Genomic DNA, 17395 nt, shown 5'->3' with positions numbered 1-17395 from the left:
AGCTTTAAACGGTTCAAAAGTTATCAAAAAAGACTAAAATTTCCCATCCAAGTCCTTTCATTTTATTTTTTCAAAAATAAGTTTAAAGCTGGGGAGGGGGGCATTGGCCCCCTCATCTTAACACACCTAGCTCTGCCTCTACTAAATATACCGGTACGTTATCTATTTTTTTAATGTAAATATTGTATATACCAGATCCGCCGCTCGGGGACGCTACCCCGGCTTCTGTTGTCGTCACGTGAGTATGTCGTGCCGGCCAGGGCAACATGCCACACGAGAAGGAGGCCGCCCTACCGCCATCGTTCGTTGGGGCAGCTTCGCCGCCAGCTTCATCCTGCAGCGACCAGGGCTGGGTGGCTGTGGCTGGGTTCGTCTGTGCCGCCCTTCCTGGAGAGCGACGCGAGCACCTTTTCAGGGTCGGGCGGTTATTGTTGTCGATTATTTCCTCTAATGATTGATAAACTTCATTAAATATGAATAAAATATCATCACCAACTAAATGCCAATAGAGTTTGTAAAATTGTACGAAAAGGACATCTAGCCTAGCAGCCCCATTATGCTTCATTTGTAAACTACTATACTAATCTCTGCTAATGGAAGTCACGTAGCCAAGGATCGATCCCCAGCGACTGCAACTATTTATACAGGAAGGAAACTCAGCTAAATCACGAGGCCCATCTCAACTTGAAGTTACCGTATGTGTACAGTACATTGTTTTCTCAATCATAATGTTTATAGTATATCCTTTTTTTAAACTATGCACTTTTTATGGGACAATGTACAACAAAATGGTGCGCCGAAGGACACCTTAGCAGGACCTACCTTTAGTAAATACAGTTTGAACTGGTACAACTACTTTATCAGTTACACAGATAGCTCTATTATTTTCTAAGTTCATAAAAATTTAAACAATACATTTAACAAACATTAGGCCTATACAATTGACTGGTATCAACACCAACACTTTTGAGAAACAAAGTTAAAATTCCCACAAAAAGGGGTAACAATGTTAAAACACCATAATGAAAATGAGTAGGCCTGGTCTAGCATGATAAAATTCATTGAACATGAATAAATTATCATTACCAACTAAATGCCAATAGTGTTGGTAAAGTTATAAGGGAAAGCCATCTAGCCTAGGAGCCTTATTATGCATCATCTGGAAACTACTATACTAATCTCCTCTAATGTAAATGACATATGACAAAGATTTAGAAGCCCCCCTAAGAAAAAATTCCACAAGACCCTGCTGTTAAAAAAAGTAATATACATCCCCTGATAACATAAACTGGAATCCCCAGATACGCATATATTGATGTAAATAAGTTTCAAATGTCAAAATTTCAAGAGTGACCAGTCCAAATTTCATAGTAATCCGTAAATTTTTCGCCTTCTCGAAACGAACAACATGTAGCTATAATTTTCAATACTCAAATAAAGAAATGCACAAAAAATCTTCAGAAGTCTCGTCGTCATTGCGCGCAACACCAGCCTGCCTGATTACTTGTTCATGCCGAGGCGTAGACTGGCGCCGTGCGCAGCAGGTGCGTAGCTAGGCATCTGGAACACGCTCGAGCCCGCCGCCTCGCCGCCGCAGGACCGCCGGCCGCCCGTCCCCGGGGCACCCACACCCAGCCCCCTCACGGCGGTTGCCAGCGGGTCGGCACCAGACGGCGGCGGGAACGCAATCCCAGCCACGAGGTCCGTGAAACTGGAGAGCGGCCAGCTCATCTCCAGGAACGCCAGCTCGTCCTCAGTCATCGGCGGCGCCTGGCTCTCCTCGTCGCCGTGCGCAGCCTGCTGCCTGGCGATGTGCTTCTGCAGCATGACGGTGCCGGTGACGACGACCATGCTGAGCCTCTTGGTCTCCTCCCTCAGCCGCGGCTCCATGGGCACGAAGCCGAAGGACCTCTTCCATGTGTCCACCACCTCGGTCACCGCCGGAATCACCAGCTTCTCCACCTGCACCGTCGCCAGCACCTGGCAACACAAGTGATGCGCATGCGTCAGACAAAATTTACAAGCGATCTCTGGACCCTCATTGCAAAAATGGTGGTTGTTCTCTCGATCTATGAACCACCTGCTCGACGGCCTTGACGAGGCGGCCCATCATCCCCTGCCTCCGGTAGTGCGGCAGCGTGCCCGCGAACGGCATCTCTGCCAGTTTGTTGCCATGGAACCTGCAAAGTAAATTAAGAGACACACTTATCTCAGCCGGGCGTGTACTCCCTCCGTAAACTAATATAAAAGCGTTTAGATCACTATTTTAGTTTACAGAGGGAGTAGATTGCAAGCTTAAAAACTCTAGGATATCGCAGAAACTGAATGTCTCATCCCTGATCCATAAATATATATACACTCTTCACTCAAATACCACCAGCCTCCAAAGTTGCAGTACAAGCAGCTAAAACGCTCAAGCAAATTAAGAGTAGTATCATTGTCTTGTCATCTACTTGACACTCATTTGGCTAGCCAAATGTTTTCTACATTTTGTTTTATGGGAAATTGAAGACTTGGTCGGGGAATATGTCATAAAAAAATGGAAGGAAAAAATGTTGGTTGGCGATGAGGACATGGCTACCTTGGATACGACCAAAATATTGCTTACATATATATTTTTGTTATGTTATGCAGGATAAAAAACTTTATCTATTTATTTTATTTTATATCGAATTGCAGGATTATTGGACACTTGTACAAACCACACATTTGCCTCTATCAGTTGGGAGCAAACACCCACCCTTGCTTACACGCAAAAGCCCGACACTATGTCGACACCATCATACATGTGTGTGCGCGGCTGTGCCTAGCCCGCAGTGAGACACAAGTGAGTCTCGCCTCAAGGATGCCCTAAATGTACTGCTTTTGATCCTTTTTAATATATTTTCCAAAAAACATGAATACATATATTCAAAAGACTGAATATACTTAGTTTTCAAAAAAGGTTCACTGAGAATTCAAAAATATGTGTTGTTCATTTTTTGTACTGTAATTTCTGCAAAAGATTATAGCATAAAAAAATTGGTTCATGCGTTTAAAAGTTTGTGTAACTAAAAAAGTCGTACCATTCGGAAAATATAAAATATGTTTGTGACATTTAAAAAATTGTATCTGTTTTCTTTTTTGCCTCAAAAAAATCTTTAGTGTACCTTCATCTTTTCTTCTTCCAAAAAAATGTATAGTACACATCTTCAAATCATAAATTTATATATATAAACAACTTAAAATTACAGTATCTTTTTTGCCTAAAAAAAAATTCTTTAGTGTACCTTCATCTTTTGTTCTTTCGAAAAAATGTATAGTGCACATCTTAAAATCAAAAATTATATCTATAAACAACTTAAAATCACTGTATCTGTTTTTTTGCCTCAAAAAAAAAATCTGTAATGTACATTCATCTGTTGTTCTTTTGAAAAAAAAAAGTATAGTACGCAGGTGCAGCGAAGGATACCTTAACAGGGCGACCGAGATGATTTCTGTGTCCTTCTCGAGCACCATGGTGTAGAATCCTTCATAGCTTAGGCGCTTGAACTCGGACCTGCATGCTCAACAAACACTACCATCGTCAATAGCAGATCATAATTGATTCTGATCTTCAGATAACAGTGGCACTCTGAAGCAACCAATCTACTGTAGTTTTCTTCAGACAGCAGTGTCACTCTGATGAATGTTCATTTGCCTGACGTGGCACTGTCAGAGAGAGAGAGTTTGAGCTTACCCGAGGCTGTAGACGGCCTGGTGCAGCATGTCGACGCTGGTGCGCCTGTCCTTGACGGGGTTGAAGCACTCATCCAGCACGCCCAGCGCCACGGCCAACTTCGCGTTGCACTCGAGAACGTCGGCGGAGTCCCCGGAGTCCTTCTGGATCTTCAACAGGGTCCAGGAGTAACCGTCCTCATCTGCCCTGTTCGTCACCCCCGCCATCTCCGTCAGCTTCGCCGCAATCTGAAATCAGAAAGCCCACACTCTCTGTCAATGTCACTCACTGTGGCAGTAGAAAAAATGTACGATCAGGAGTTTCAACGGTACTAAAAGAGTGTTGCTGAAAGCAAAAAATGGATGTTTCAGCGACCGTTTCCACCTTGTTGCAGGATTCGCTGCAGAATGGCCCGATCTCGTGCCCGGCGAACAGCGACGTGCGGCAGTGGTTGTGATCTGCATGCATGCATGCAGAGCCGTCGTGAGTGGAGTAATTTTCGTCAGTACGTGAGTGGATCATGGCGGAATGCTTACACTTGCGAGCGCACTGGTGACAGGTGGAGGGGGCGCCGTCGCTGGCAGAGCAGAGGAAGCAGCGGCAGTAGTGGCAGGCCCAGGAGCCGTCGGGGACGCCCTGCACGGCGACGCACTCCGGGTGGAAGGTCGATGGGCAGCTGTCGCAGCACAGCAGCTGCCCGCCGTCCGCGCACACGCCGCACGCGTCGTCGCTCCGGTCGCCGCCGCCGTCGACGGCGAGGGCACGGGCTCCTCCCTTCCTCCCCTGCTTGGCGAGCAGCAGCAGCGACCGCTTCTTCGCCTGCGCGCTCCGCTCCCGGTCCTGCTCCAGCGCCGCCCGCGCCTCCTCCTCCGCGCGGAAGATCTTCACGCGCTCAAGATCCCACGCCTCCCGCAGGCACCGCAGCAGCGGCTTGCCGGACATCAGCAGCAGCCTCTCCCACGGCGCCGGGGACGCGTCCGCGCAGCCGGCGTGCGACGCGAAGGCCGGGAGCGCCATCGCCGTCGCGCCGTCGCAGCAGCTGCACTGGATGCCCGTTCTGGTCACCGCGCCGGACACGACCTTCGCGTTGACGCTCGCCTTGTCCTCCGGCCCCGGCACGTAGAAGACCTGCTCTTTCTCCTGCAGCACGCCGGCGTCGATCAGCCATGTCAGGACCGTGTGCCTCTTTTCTGGCGGCGCCGCCGCCGTGCCGGGCGTGCTGTTGCTGTCGTTCATCCTGGCGACAAGGCTGCACAGTGTGGCGCTGCTCGGCGTCGGCGATGGCGAGGCCGCGGCCGGGGCGGCGTTCCTCCTCTTCCTGCCGCTGCTTGGAGGCGAGACGGTCTTTGGCTGGTCGTTGCCTTGGGCGCTGGGATTCGTGGCCGCCGGTTTGTCGGCGGCGGGTTTCCTGCCGGGGACCTTCTTGGGTCCCGCCAGAGTGCTGCTCCCCTTGGGCGCGCGCGGCTTCCGTAGTCGGCCGTTCGGCGATTTAGCGGCGGCCTTCCCCTTGCGGACGACTCCCGTGGACGGAATAGCGAGCACAGGGCCCAGAAGCGGCACGGCGGTATCGCCGTTGCCGCCGCCGGCGGCCGGCGTCACGTTCTTGCCGGTCCCGTCGCCGTTGCCGCCGATCGGTGGCACGTTCTTGCTGGTCCCGGCACCGGCGTCAGCAGCGACGATCTGGAGCGACCTCTCGCTCGCCGGTTTGCCGCGGCCAGCGCCAGTATCTTTGGGAAGATGATCACCGCCGGCGTCTCTCTGCACGGCTACAGCGCCGCCGCTGCCGCTGGCCCCCGGTATCCGTGGTATCCGTGAAGATGCGAAAGGTGGTTGCATCCCACGGCCTCTCCCGGAGGTGGAGAACGGCGGCGGCGTGCCCTGCACGTAGCTCTGCAGCCACGGCGGTCTGGAAGAAGCGCCCCACCCCGCCAAGACCATGAGCTGCTGCAGCAGGTGCGGCGACGGCATCGACTGCGTGGACGGAGCCCGCATGGCTATGGGCACCGGCGGGGCGGCACCGGTGGCCGGAGGGCCGTAGGTGGTCATGGCGCGCGCCGGCGTCGAACGCCACAATGCCGCGGCGTCGGCCCGTGGAGACGGCAGCTGCCGATACGCCGTCGCGCCGTTCGTCGGGGCGGCGGCTCGTGGAGACGGCAACTGCCGGTACGCCGCCATGCCGTTCCCTTGCGCGACGCCGTTCGCTGGGACGGTGGCTCGCGGGGACGGAAGCTGCCGATACGCCGTCGCACCGCTTGCTTGTGCGGCGCCGTTCGCTGGAGCGGCGGCTCGCGGAGACGGAAGCTGCCGACCGCTTGCTTGTGCGACGCCTTTCGCCGGAGCGGCGGCTCGCGGAGACGGAATCTGCCGATGCACCGTCGCGCCGTTCGCTTGTGCGACGCCTTTCGCCGGAGCGGCGGCTCGCGGAGACGGAAACTGCCGAAACGCCGTCGCGCCGTTCGCTTGTGCGACGCCGTTCACTGGAGCGGCGGCTCTTGGAGACGGGAGCTGCCGATACGCCGTCACGCCGTTACCTTGCGCGACGCCGTTGGCAGGAGAGGCGGCTCGTGGAGACGGCAGCTGCCGGTACGCTGCGCCGTTCGCGGGTGCAGCGGCCCGTGGAGAAGGCAGCTGCCGATACGCCGCGCCGTTGGGCTGTCCAGCGTCAGAGCCGCCGCCGCCGCCACTGCTGGAGTTGAGCACGTGGAACTGGCCGCCACCGCCGGCGGCAGCGGCGTGCTCCGGCCTCCCGGGCGCCGGCGGCGAGGTCATTCCGTCGGGTGATCGACGTACGAAGACGATCGACACGAAAGTGCACTGGTTTTTCTTGGTTCCACGGGTGATCGATCGACGGGGCTAAAAGAGGATGCACGGGTGATCATTCCTATTAGTAACACGAGATGACAATGGCTCCGGTTGTCATCCAGCACCACGCGCTAACACAAACAGTGGGGATCATCAAGGGCATTTGGCAGGACCATTATTTGTTACTAATAGCATGAACGGATGATGATCAACGCGGGCTAAAACAGGAGCCAAATTAGAGCACGCCAGCATGCGTGCATAAAAGCTGCGTTGGCAAGAAAAGCTAGCATGGATACAGTGGGACGGTCATTAAGAGCATTGGCCAGGGCATTACTGGTTGCTAAACAACACGTCCGCGCTTATACCATTCCCAAATTTTAAAGCTCTTACCCACCCTGCCAAGCCGTCCGATATGATCATCGGGTGGTCTAGGTGACGTGTGGCCGTGCCATGGTAAGATGCGCAGGAACACATGCAAGGTGTTTTCACCTTGCTATATGTGGGTGGGATCAATTTGAGCATGAATATTGACATCCTTCTATTTTCTGATATTACTATAAATCTTAATAATTGGCTTAACTTGCCTGTTGGTGTCTCGGGCTTCTAGTCCGCCTGGTCTACCCACGCTCCCGCGACCTCCCATCCCCGCATCGCCGCCGCTCCCGCCGCCACTTCCTCCACCGCTCCCTTAGCCAATGATATTCTTCGTTGCCAGCGTCGATCCGCGGGTCCAACAGTTCCCCCCTCGCGCAACAGGAGTTGATAGCACCTCGAGATGCCGCTCCCCTTCGTCTACGAGGCGTTCCCGGAGATGCTGCGGCCGATTTGCTCGATGCCGTGGGAGGTGTTGGAGGCGACGAGAGAGCAGCGGTGGTTGGAGAGGACTGTGAGACTTCGCGACAACGCCTTCTCGTGGACCAATGCGTGCGGGAGTGGAAGGACGCGTTGCAGGCGATGAAGGAAGACTCGATCTCAAGATCCAGATGGGGGACGTATGCATAGGTCTATCGAGCTCAAGCAGATTGAGAGCAGGAGAATCTGGCGAGGCGGATCTACGTTTAGGGCACAAATTCGGAGAGGGCAAGGACTCCACGGTCCCTTCTTCGCCGCCTGTAGGTTTCATCCTCCGGACGGAGCAGGGGACGAAATCAGAGGATCCGCGTCGCAAAGCGAGATGAGAATACATCATGAGGTTGTCTCGGACAAGTGTTGTGCCTCTTCTAGAACCGGTGGATCCCTTGCCTTATCTGTTGCCAGAACCAACAAGGTATTTAGGGGATTGCACATCTCACCATGTACTCGCGGGAAGAAGCCAGGTGTTTCCTTCAATGTTCCTTAGAAAATGGGTGTTAGGGTGCTGGATTCCTCCGTTGCAAGTCTCTATGGGCGTGGAAGTGGAGATGCACTGAAATCCCTTGATGTTGTCTAACTAGGTGGCTGATTTTGGGCGTCGCGGTAACTGGATGATGATGATGTTTGTTCTAATGGTGAGGAGGATCAGGAGTGTTGAACCCATTATTGGGTTACCTTTGGGGATGCATTGGATTGTGCTCAAAAGCAAGCCGGGAATAACAAGGTGAAGAAGCAAAGATCGAAGCTGGATGTTGTTGCGAGCTATCTGAAATGCAAATGTGCTCAAATTCCTGCAAAGTTGATGCCACTGAATTTTAGGCATGTGAGCGCTGCTCCAGGTCATAGATCTGCTCCTATTTTGTCTCTCTGTTCTAATTTAGTTAGTAACACTAGTCCATGGTTTCAAATTCTTGGAGGAAAACTAGTGGAAGTAAGTGTTGGACCTGATCGACTTTGGTTGCCCATGGGACAGGATTGACAAGTTCGACATCTATCAGTCGCTGGACTGGACAGGGCGCCGCTCGCCACTCGATCGCCGACACGAAAATATGGAAATTCAGGAGATGGTGTTTTCCGCGGGATAATTTTTTCATTTCAATTCGCACTTTGGGTCCGATGAGTCCAATTTATGTGATGATTTTGGTAGTTGTTTTCTGCCTACATGCTAGACTTTTACCACATTCACGCATTACTTTTTGTTGGCATCCCGCAGGTGATGTCTTTTGGAGCGAATAAAGTTTTATGATAATCAACTACCATAAAGAATGAAGCAAAGGGACGAAGGGAGGTGCTCCTGCGGTGCCTCGAGAGCCAAAGATGGCCTATCATATGAGCGCACCCGCTCGTATGAGCGGTCATATGAGGTGCTATCACGGATCCACGGGTCCAACATTTCATGTCGCCCTACAGGAGTTGGAGCTGCCTCGAGATGCCGCTCCCCTTCGTCTACGAGACATTCCCGTAGATGTTGCGGTGGATTTGCTTGATGCCGCAGGAGGTGTTGGAGGCGACAAGAGAGCAGTTGTGGTTGCAAGGGGCTGTGAGACTTCGCGACGACGCCTTCTCGTTGACCCAGTGCGTGCGGGAGTGGAAGGAGGCACTGCAGACGACAAAGGAAGACCCGATCTCGAGATCCAGATGGGAGAGGTATGCGCAGGTCTATCGAGCACAGGTGGATCAAGAGTGGGAGAATATAACGAGGCAAATATACTTCGAGGACACGGATTTCGGGAGGGAAAGGATCACGCGATCCCCTCCTGCGCTGCCGGTGGGTTTCATCTCTGGGCCAAGCAGGAGGTCGAAATCAGAGGATCCGCGTCACAAAGCGATATGGGACTGCATCATGGGGCTGTCTCCGACAAGTGTTTCACCTCTTCCAGAACCGGTGGATCCCCTGCCTTAGCTATCATCGGAACCAGCAAGGGATTAAGAGGATCACACATCTCGCTTGTCGCCGGTACCAGCAAGGGATTGATGGGATTGCACATCTTACCTGTCATCGAAGTTGGCCCGCCATTTACTCGCAGTGAGGAAGGTGTTTCCTTCGATGTACCTCAAAAAAGGGCGTTAGGCTTCTGGATTCCTCCATTGCAAGTCTCTGTGGGCGTGAAGGTGGAGATGCACTGGATTCCTTTGATGTTGTTCGACCAAGTGGTCGATTTTTGTCGCTGCAACAACTGAGTGAAGGTGACTTTTGTTCTGATGGTTAGGGGATCATGAGTGTTGCCCTTATTTGGTTACCTTTGGGGATGTGTTGGATCGTGCTCAAAAGCAAGTTGGGAAGAACAAGGTGAAGAAGCAGATATCAAAGCTGATTGTTGTTCCGAGTTGTCTAAAATGCAAATGTGCTCAAATTCCCACGAAGTTGGTGTCGCCGGATTTTAGGTATGTGAGTGCTGCTCCAGATCGTAGATCTACTACTGTTTCATTTCCCTGTTCTAATTCAGTCAGTAACACTAGTCCATGGTTCCAAATTTCTCAAGGAAAACTAGTGTAAGTAGGTGTTGGCTCTGATCCACTTTGCTTTCCCATGGGACATGATGGAGGAGTTCGACATCCGACAGGCACTAGAATGGACGGTGCGCTGCTCGCCACTCGATCACTAACACGAAAAGATGGAGATTCATGAGATGATGTTTTTGTGTGGGAAAAGTTTTCGTTTCAATTCGCACTTTGGGTCACACTGGGCTTAGGGACGTTGTGCCTTGGTTTAGAAAGGCACAAAGAGGCCTCTGGGCGGTATAGATTTAGGGGCCTGGTATTACATCGACTCCTAATCCTAGTTTGCAGATAGGTTCTATCGCCACACATCTCTTGTGTTGTTGTTTTGCCGATACTAGGGGACATGGCAGTTCGGGTGCAGCCATGGGAGATCGTTTCGGTCCCGGGTGTGGGGTGGAGGTAGAGCTGATGGTGGCGAAGGTGGAGGGAGAGGGAATCCTAATTTTGATTGCAATTTCCAGCACGGGAAGTTCAATCAGAATCATCATTTTTCTTTCAGGGCGCCGCCCAGGAATTATCAACGGAATCTACCACACAACCAGTACCCGTGTAGGGATACCAATTTTGGTGGATCGAGTTTCCATGGTGTGAATCGGGGGGCGAATCAATACCCATGTAGGCCACCTATGCAAAGCAATAATTTCCCTCCCCTAGTGGTGTCACATCAACGGAAGACACATGTGGTGAATTCAGTGCAATGCACCTCGGAGGCATCACACTGGGAGGGAGGAGGTAATAGTGATGTGGATGCTCAATCTTCAAAGGAAAATTCTGTTGGGCGCAACCTCGGTGGGAGGCCCTGCGGTACCTTAGGAGTCTGTAGGAAAGGTACCCGCGGGTGATAAAATTATCTGCCACATATGTGGGATTAAGGCCCATGGACCAAAAAGTTGTGATGTGAAAGTGAAGTGTGCGAATTGCACAAAAGAGACACATATTTTCTGATTTTCGCGCTTGGCTACAAAAAAACCTGGGGCCATGCTTGTTGGTTTTGGCGGGGAAGGTCTTGGCTATTTTGTTGCAGAACATGAGAAAGGTGAGTTCTTCGATGAGAGTGCGGCAGTTGCTCTGGTTCGTCTGACAGAGGTGTGTGACCCTGACATCGATGTTGACATGTTTGTTAGAAGCCTAGCAAAAAACCTATCCCTGGAGATGGAATTGGAAGGCCAAGAAGCTCTAAGATGTTGCCTTTTTGGTCAACTTTCCATTGACTGCTAGGATTAGTGAGGCCTTTGTGTATGATTGGATGCCTTTGAAAGGGGAGAATGTCGTTGTGAATGTTAAAATGTGGAATCATGATTCATTGGCTGCAGGTAAGCTAATTCTGATCTGGGCAAAAGCTAAAGGAGTGCCCAAGACTATGAAAAAAATTCATGGACTTTATGATATTTGTTCTATGATTGGTTACACACATGAAGTGGATATCGTGACTATGCAGGAATCTGGCTTGGTCAGGGTAAAGGTGGCTGTGGTGGACCGTTAGAAAATACCCAGATGGACTAATCTTACTACACCAAATCTTATGGTCATAGAATTCTCGTTGAACTTAAAATGGTTGTTGATGAGGGATGGTAGAGTGAGGATGAATTATCTCAAGGGTATGAAGATTGGATGGATTTTCAGCATACAGAAGAGGCTGAAAGAGATCCAAAAATAACTAAAACCATTGGTGATTAGGTGGTACCTAGCCATATTTATGCTAGTACAAGGACTAAGTTGGTTTTGAAGCAAAAAAGTTGCTGCCCAGAACAACAAGACGAGGTAGATCTGCTCTTGTATAAATCAAAGAACTTGGCAACTCACAAAAGTGGAAACAATGATGTATCTGACTCTATTTCTGTTAATGGGGGGGGGGACTTCTGGGAATATTAACAATGAAAGGGTACAGATTTCCAAAGTTGATCTAAAGGATGAAGGAGAAGGTTTGCAGACTCTTAGTTTGGGGGCTAAAATGGGGATTAAATTGAGTGACGATCAGAATGACATTACTAATATTTAAGTAGATAACATTAAAGGAGGGATTTGGGTCACCAAAGATACAATGGAAGGATTGCTTCCAAGAATATGGATGACATACCTATGCTGGACAGGGTCATGTCTCTAGCTAGAGCCAAAAACTTGGGCTGCTCAGAAGGTATGTATTCAAAGGTTTGTGATTTACATCCTGACAATGTTAAGTTGTTAGATATGGCAAGTTTAATAGGAGTGGATTTTGGAGTTTCTCTTGATATGGTGGATTGTAATCTGAATCTTATTCTCACGAAAATGCTAGGATGGAGATGGTTTTAGCAAGTAAAAGAGAATCCTCTACTACTAGAATGTAAACTGACCTGGCATCCAGAGGATGTAGACGCAATTCTATTGGAACTATTACACATAATTAGAAAAGGGGATGGTAACTTTGAACCCCCCCCCCCCCCGGGGGGGGGGGGGGGGGGGCGAGGAGGAGGGAGAGAGTTCTTGAAATAACCTCGACAACTTCTGGGTAAATAGCATTGTAGTTTACACACCATGATTTTTTACCTCGATCAAAATTATCTCTTTCTCGATCAAAATTACCTCGATTTTTGTACCTAAGTTATCAGGTCTGCAGTGTGTCTATTATCATGATGTTTATACAAAAGTTATCAGGGGTGTGCATTCAGCAGATTTTGCCGTAGGTAAAAACTTTCACTGTGTTTGTATCTAAGTTATCATGTCCGTGGTATGTATATTCCTGTGCCATTTACACAAAAGTTACTGGCGGTGTGTTTTCAACAAGTCCCGGCTATCGTTCAAAAGTTACCGCTGTGTTTGTACCTAAGTTATCAGGTCTGCAGTGTGTCTACTACCACCCTATTTACACAGAAACATGAGGGTGTGTGTATTCAACAAATTTTTACCCCAGGAAAAAGTTACCATAATGTTTATGCCTAAGTTATCAAATCCACGGTATGTACATAGGTTATCAGCTCCGCTGTGTATAAAAATTATCATGCTATTTGCACAAAAAAGTTAGAGGGGGGGGGGGGGGGGGCATAAGTTACCGACAGGTTTGTACACAGGTTATCAGCTCCGCCGTGCGTAAATTATCATGTTATTTGTACAGAAGTTATCGAGGGGTGGGGGTATAGACAGCTTATACAATAGAATGTCTTTCTAGTTGTCCATAACATTCGAAATGAGAAAAACCGCTACAAATTCAGCTACTAATTATTCCAAATGCTGAACCATCGAGCAAGCAATTTGCAGAGACTCCTGCCACCATGCACACTGCTGGCTTCTTTTCACATGGCATCCACGAAGAGGAAAATTTGCAAAATTAATCAAGAGAGGAAAATGTAGAGAAAGACGGAGCAAAGAATGGATCAATCCCAATTCCTAGAAGTCGCATGCATCACAAGCTGAGCCGACATTGATTTTGCACATCCTTTGAGCCAGATCAGGACGACAAACTCTGACCTCCGCATGCTCTGCTGGTGGTGCCGTGTTGCCTTTTGCCCTGGACGATCACCCGCGCCGGTGGCCACCTCATGGACAACTACATCAGGCTCAAGTAGCGGCTCATCGGGCGACGCACATGGTCTCTTAGGCCAACTCCACCGCGCGATCCCATCTTGTCCGCGTGCATCCGTCTGGGGGTAAAACGAACGAAACCAGACGGCCCAACGCGCGGGCGCAAACAAACTTTTGTCCGTTTTCTGTCCGCTTTCGACCCATCCCGGCCCAAGTTTGCGCCTGTTTTGGGGTGAAACGGACAGCACGCGGACGGGCTGGCCGTCTGCGCGTGTCCTCCCCTGGCCCGCCCGTCGGTGGCACAGGGATGTCTTTTTCTATCCGCCCCTCCCTCCCTCCGGCCACACCCCCTCCACTCTTTTCCACTCTTCCCCTCGCCACCGCCATTGCAGCTGTGCAGCTCGGACGCGCGCTCGCCCAGCCCCTTCCCCTCGACGCCCCCGAGCTACCCAACCACGACCACCTGATTTGCGCACCCGCCGGCCGGATTTGGGGCGGATCCGGTCGGTCTTGAGCTCGCCCGGCTGTGGGAGGCCGCGCCGCACCATGGACTGGCCGGGCACCGGGCTGGAAGGCCCTGGCAGGGCCGCAAGGCCGCATGCAGGCAGTGGCTCCTCCTCTAGCCGCTCGGATCTACACCGTCGGTTGTCCGCTGGTAGATACACGAATGGCGGTCGGCCGGGCTCGGTGCTAGCCCAAAAGCTCGTCGGCGCACCGTTGCCACTCATTAAGTGCGACCACTGCCCAAAGAAGGTCGTGCGCCGCGTGTCTACAACGCCGGAACATCCTGGTGGGTGTTCATCAAGTGCTTAAACGATGGGGTATGTGCTCTTTTTAGCTTCAGTTGTGATCTTAGATTTGACTAGTTGTGCTAACTTAAAATTTTATTGTGTAGCATGGATGCAAGTTTTGGTATTGAGAAGAAGAGTACATCGATATATTGATAAAGCACAATTTAGTGGATGTTCGTGCACTTTTAGCTAGCATAGAGGCTAGAGATGAGACTAGTGCACTTGTTGCTAGATTAGAGGCTAGACATGAGACTAGATGCGAGGAATCAACCTCTACTTCTTTAGACTCGAAGAAGAAAGAAGCACGCAAGATCGAGCCTCCTCCGCAGATCAACAATGAATGCATCGAGAAGGCACTAATCCAACTTACAGGAGCAGTTATGGAAGTTGTATATCTTGTAAAATGTATTCTTGTGGTTCTTGTTTTCTTTAGTCTTGCTTTTCAAGTCAAAATTTGGTGATGTATTCCCATGTACAAAAAATGAATGATGAAAAAAAGTTAAGGTCTTGCAAAGAAAAATGTACGCAGACAGGATGCGCCCGCGCGTTGAGTGCACGTCCACTGTGATATGTCCATTTTGCATCATGTTTTTATATCGATATTTATTGCATTATGTGCTGTTATTACACATTATGTCACAATATTTATGCCTATTCTCTCTTATTCTACAAGGTTTACATGAAGAGGGAGAATGCCGGCAGCTGGAATTCTGGGCTGGAAAAGGAGCAAATATTAGAGACCTATTCTGCACAGCTCCAAAAGTCCTGAAACTTCACGGAGGCAGTTTTTGGAATTAATAAAAAATACTGGCGAAAGAATCAACCAGAGGGGGGGCCACCCACCATCCACGAGGGTGGGGAGCGCGCCCCTGCCTCGTGGGCCCCCTGGCAGGCCTCCGGTGCCCATCTTTGGCTATATGAAGTCTTTTGCCCTGGAAAAAAAATCAGAAGGAAGCTTTCGGGACGAAGCGCCGCCGTCTCGAGGCGGAACCTGGCGAAACCAATCTAGGGCTCCGGCGGAGCTGTTCTGTCGGGGAAACATCCCTCCGGGAGGGGGAAATCATCACCATCATCATCACCATCCATCCTCTCATCGGGAGGGTGTCAATCTCCATTAACATCTTCACCAGCACCATCTCCTCTCAAACCCTAGTTCATCTCTTGTATCCAATCTTTGTCTCAAAACCTCAGACTGGTACCCGTGGGTTGCTAGTAGTGTTGATTACTCCTTGTAGTTGATGCTAGTTGGTTTATTCGGTGGAAGATCATATGTTCAGATCCTTTATGCATATTAATACCTCTCTGATTATGAACATGAATATGATTTGTGAGTAGTTACGTTTGTTCCTGAGGGCATGGGAGAAGTCTTGCTATAAGTAGTCATGTGAATTTGGTATTCGTTCGATATTTTGATGAGATGTATGTTGTCTTTCCTCTAGTGGTGTTATGTGAACGTCGACTACATGACACTTCACCATTGTTTGGGCCTAGAGGAAGACATCGGGAAGTAATAAGTAGATGATGGGTTGCTAGAGTGACAGAAGCTTAAACCCTAGTTTATGCGTTGCTTCGTAAGGGGCTGATTTGGATCCATATGTTTCATGCTATGGTTAGGTTTACCTTAATACTTCTTTTGTAGTTGCGGATGCTTGCAATAGAGGTTAATCATAAGTGGGATACTTGTCCAAGGAAGGGCAGTACCCAAGCACCGGTCCACCCACATATCAAATTATCAAAGTAATGAACGCGAATCATATGAGCGTGATGAAAACTAGCTTGACGATAATTCCCATGTGTCCTCGGGAGCGTTTTCTTTATATAAGAGTTTGTCCAGGCTTGTCCTTTGCTAGAAAAAGGATTGGGCCACCTTGCTGCACCTTGTTTACTTTTGTTACTTGTTACCCGTTACGAATTACCTTATCACAAAACTATCTGTTACCGATAATTTCAGTGCTTGCAGAGAATACCTTACTGAAAACCGCTTGTCATTTCCTTCTGCTCCTCGTTGGGTTCGACACTCTTACTTATAGAAAGGACTATGATAGATCCCCTATACTTGTGGGTCATCAAGACTCTTTTCTGGCACCGTTGCCGGGGAGTGAAGCGCCTTTGGTAAGAAAAAATTTATATAGTGTGCTGAAATTTACTATCACTTGTTACTATGGAAATTAATCCTTTGAGGGGCTTGTTCGGGGTATGTTCACCCCGACCAGTAGAGCAAAGAGTTGCTCCTCAACCTACTGAAAATGTTTGAAATTCCTTCGGGTATGGTAGAGAAACTGCTAGCTAATCCTTTTACAGGAGATGGAACATTGCATCCCGATTTGCACCTAATCTATGTGGATGAAGTTTGTAGATTATTTAAGCTTGCAGGTATGCCCGAGGATGTTATCAAGAAGAAGGTCTTCCCTTTATCTTTGAAGGGAAAGGCATTGACATGGTTTAGGCTATGTGATGATATGGGATCATGGAACTACTACCGATTGAAATTGGAATTTCATCAGAAGTTTTATCCTATGCATCTTGTTCATCGTGATCGTAATTATATATATAATTTTTGGCCTCGCGAAGGAGAAAGCATCGCTCAAGCTTGGGGGAGGCTTAAGTCAATGATATACTCATGCCCCAATCATGAGCTCTCAAGATAAATTATTATTCAAAATTTTTATGCTCGGCTTTCTCTCAATAATTGCTCCATGCTCGATACTTCTTGTACTGGTTCTTTTATGATGAAGACTATTGAATTCAAACGGGATTTATTGGAAAGAATTAAACGCAACTCTGAAGATTGGGATCTCGACGAAGGTACGGAGTCAGGTATAGCACCTAAGTTTGTTTGTGTTAAATCTTTTATGGATACCGATGTTTTCCGTGAATTTAGCACTAAATATGGACTTGACTCTGAGATAGTAGCTTCTTTGTGTGAATTATTGATACGTCTCCATCGTATCTATAATTTTTGATTGTTCCATGCCAATATTATTCAACTTTCATATACTATTGGCAACTTTTTATATTATTTTTGGGACTAACATATTGATCCAGTGCCCAGTGCCAGTTCCTGCTTGTTGCATGTTTTATCTTTCGTAGAATATCCATATCAAACGGAGTCCAAACGGGATAAAAACGGACGGAGCTTATTTTTGGAATATTTGGAAAATCTGGGAGAAAGATCAACGCGAAAGGGTGTCCGAGGCAAGCACGAGGCAGGGGGGCGCCCCTCACCCCCCGGGCACGCCCCTGACCCTCGTGGTCC

Source organism: Aegilops tauschii, chromosome 3 (assembly GCF_002575655.3).
Source record: "Aegilops tauschii subsp. strangulata cultivar AL8/78 chromosome 3, Aet v6.0, whole genome shotgun sequence".
In the NCBI taxonomy this organism is placed as follows: Eukaryota; Viridiplantae; Streptophyta; class Magnoliopsida; order Poales; family Poaceae; genus Aegilops; species Aegilops tauschii.
This window is presented reverse-complemented; position numbering follows the sequence as displayed.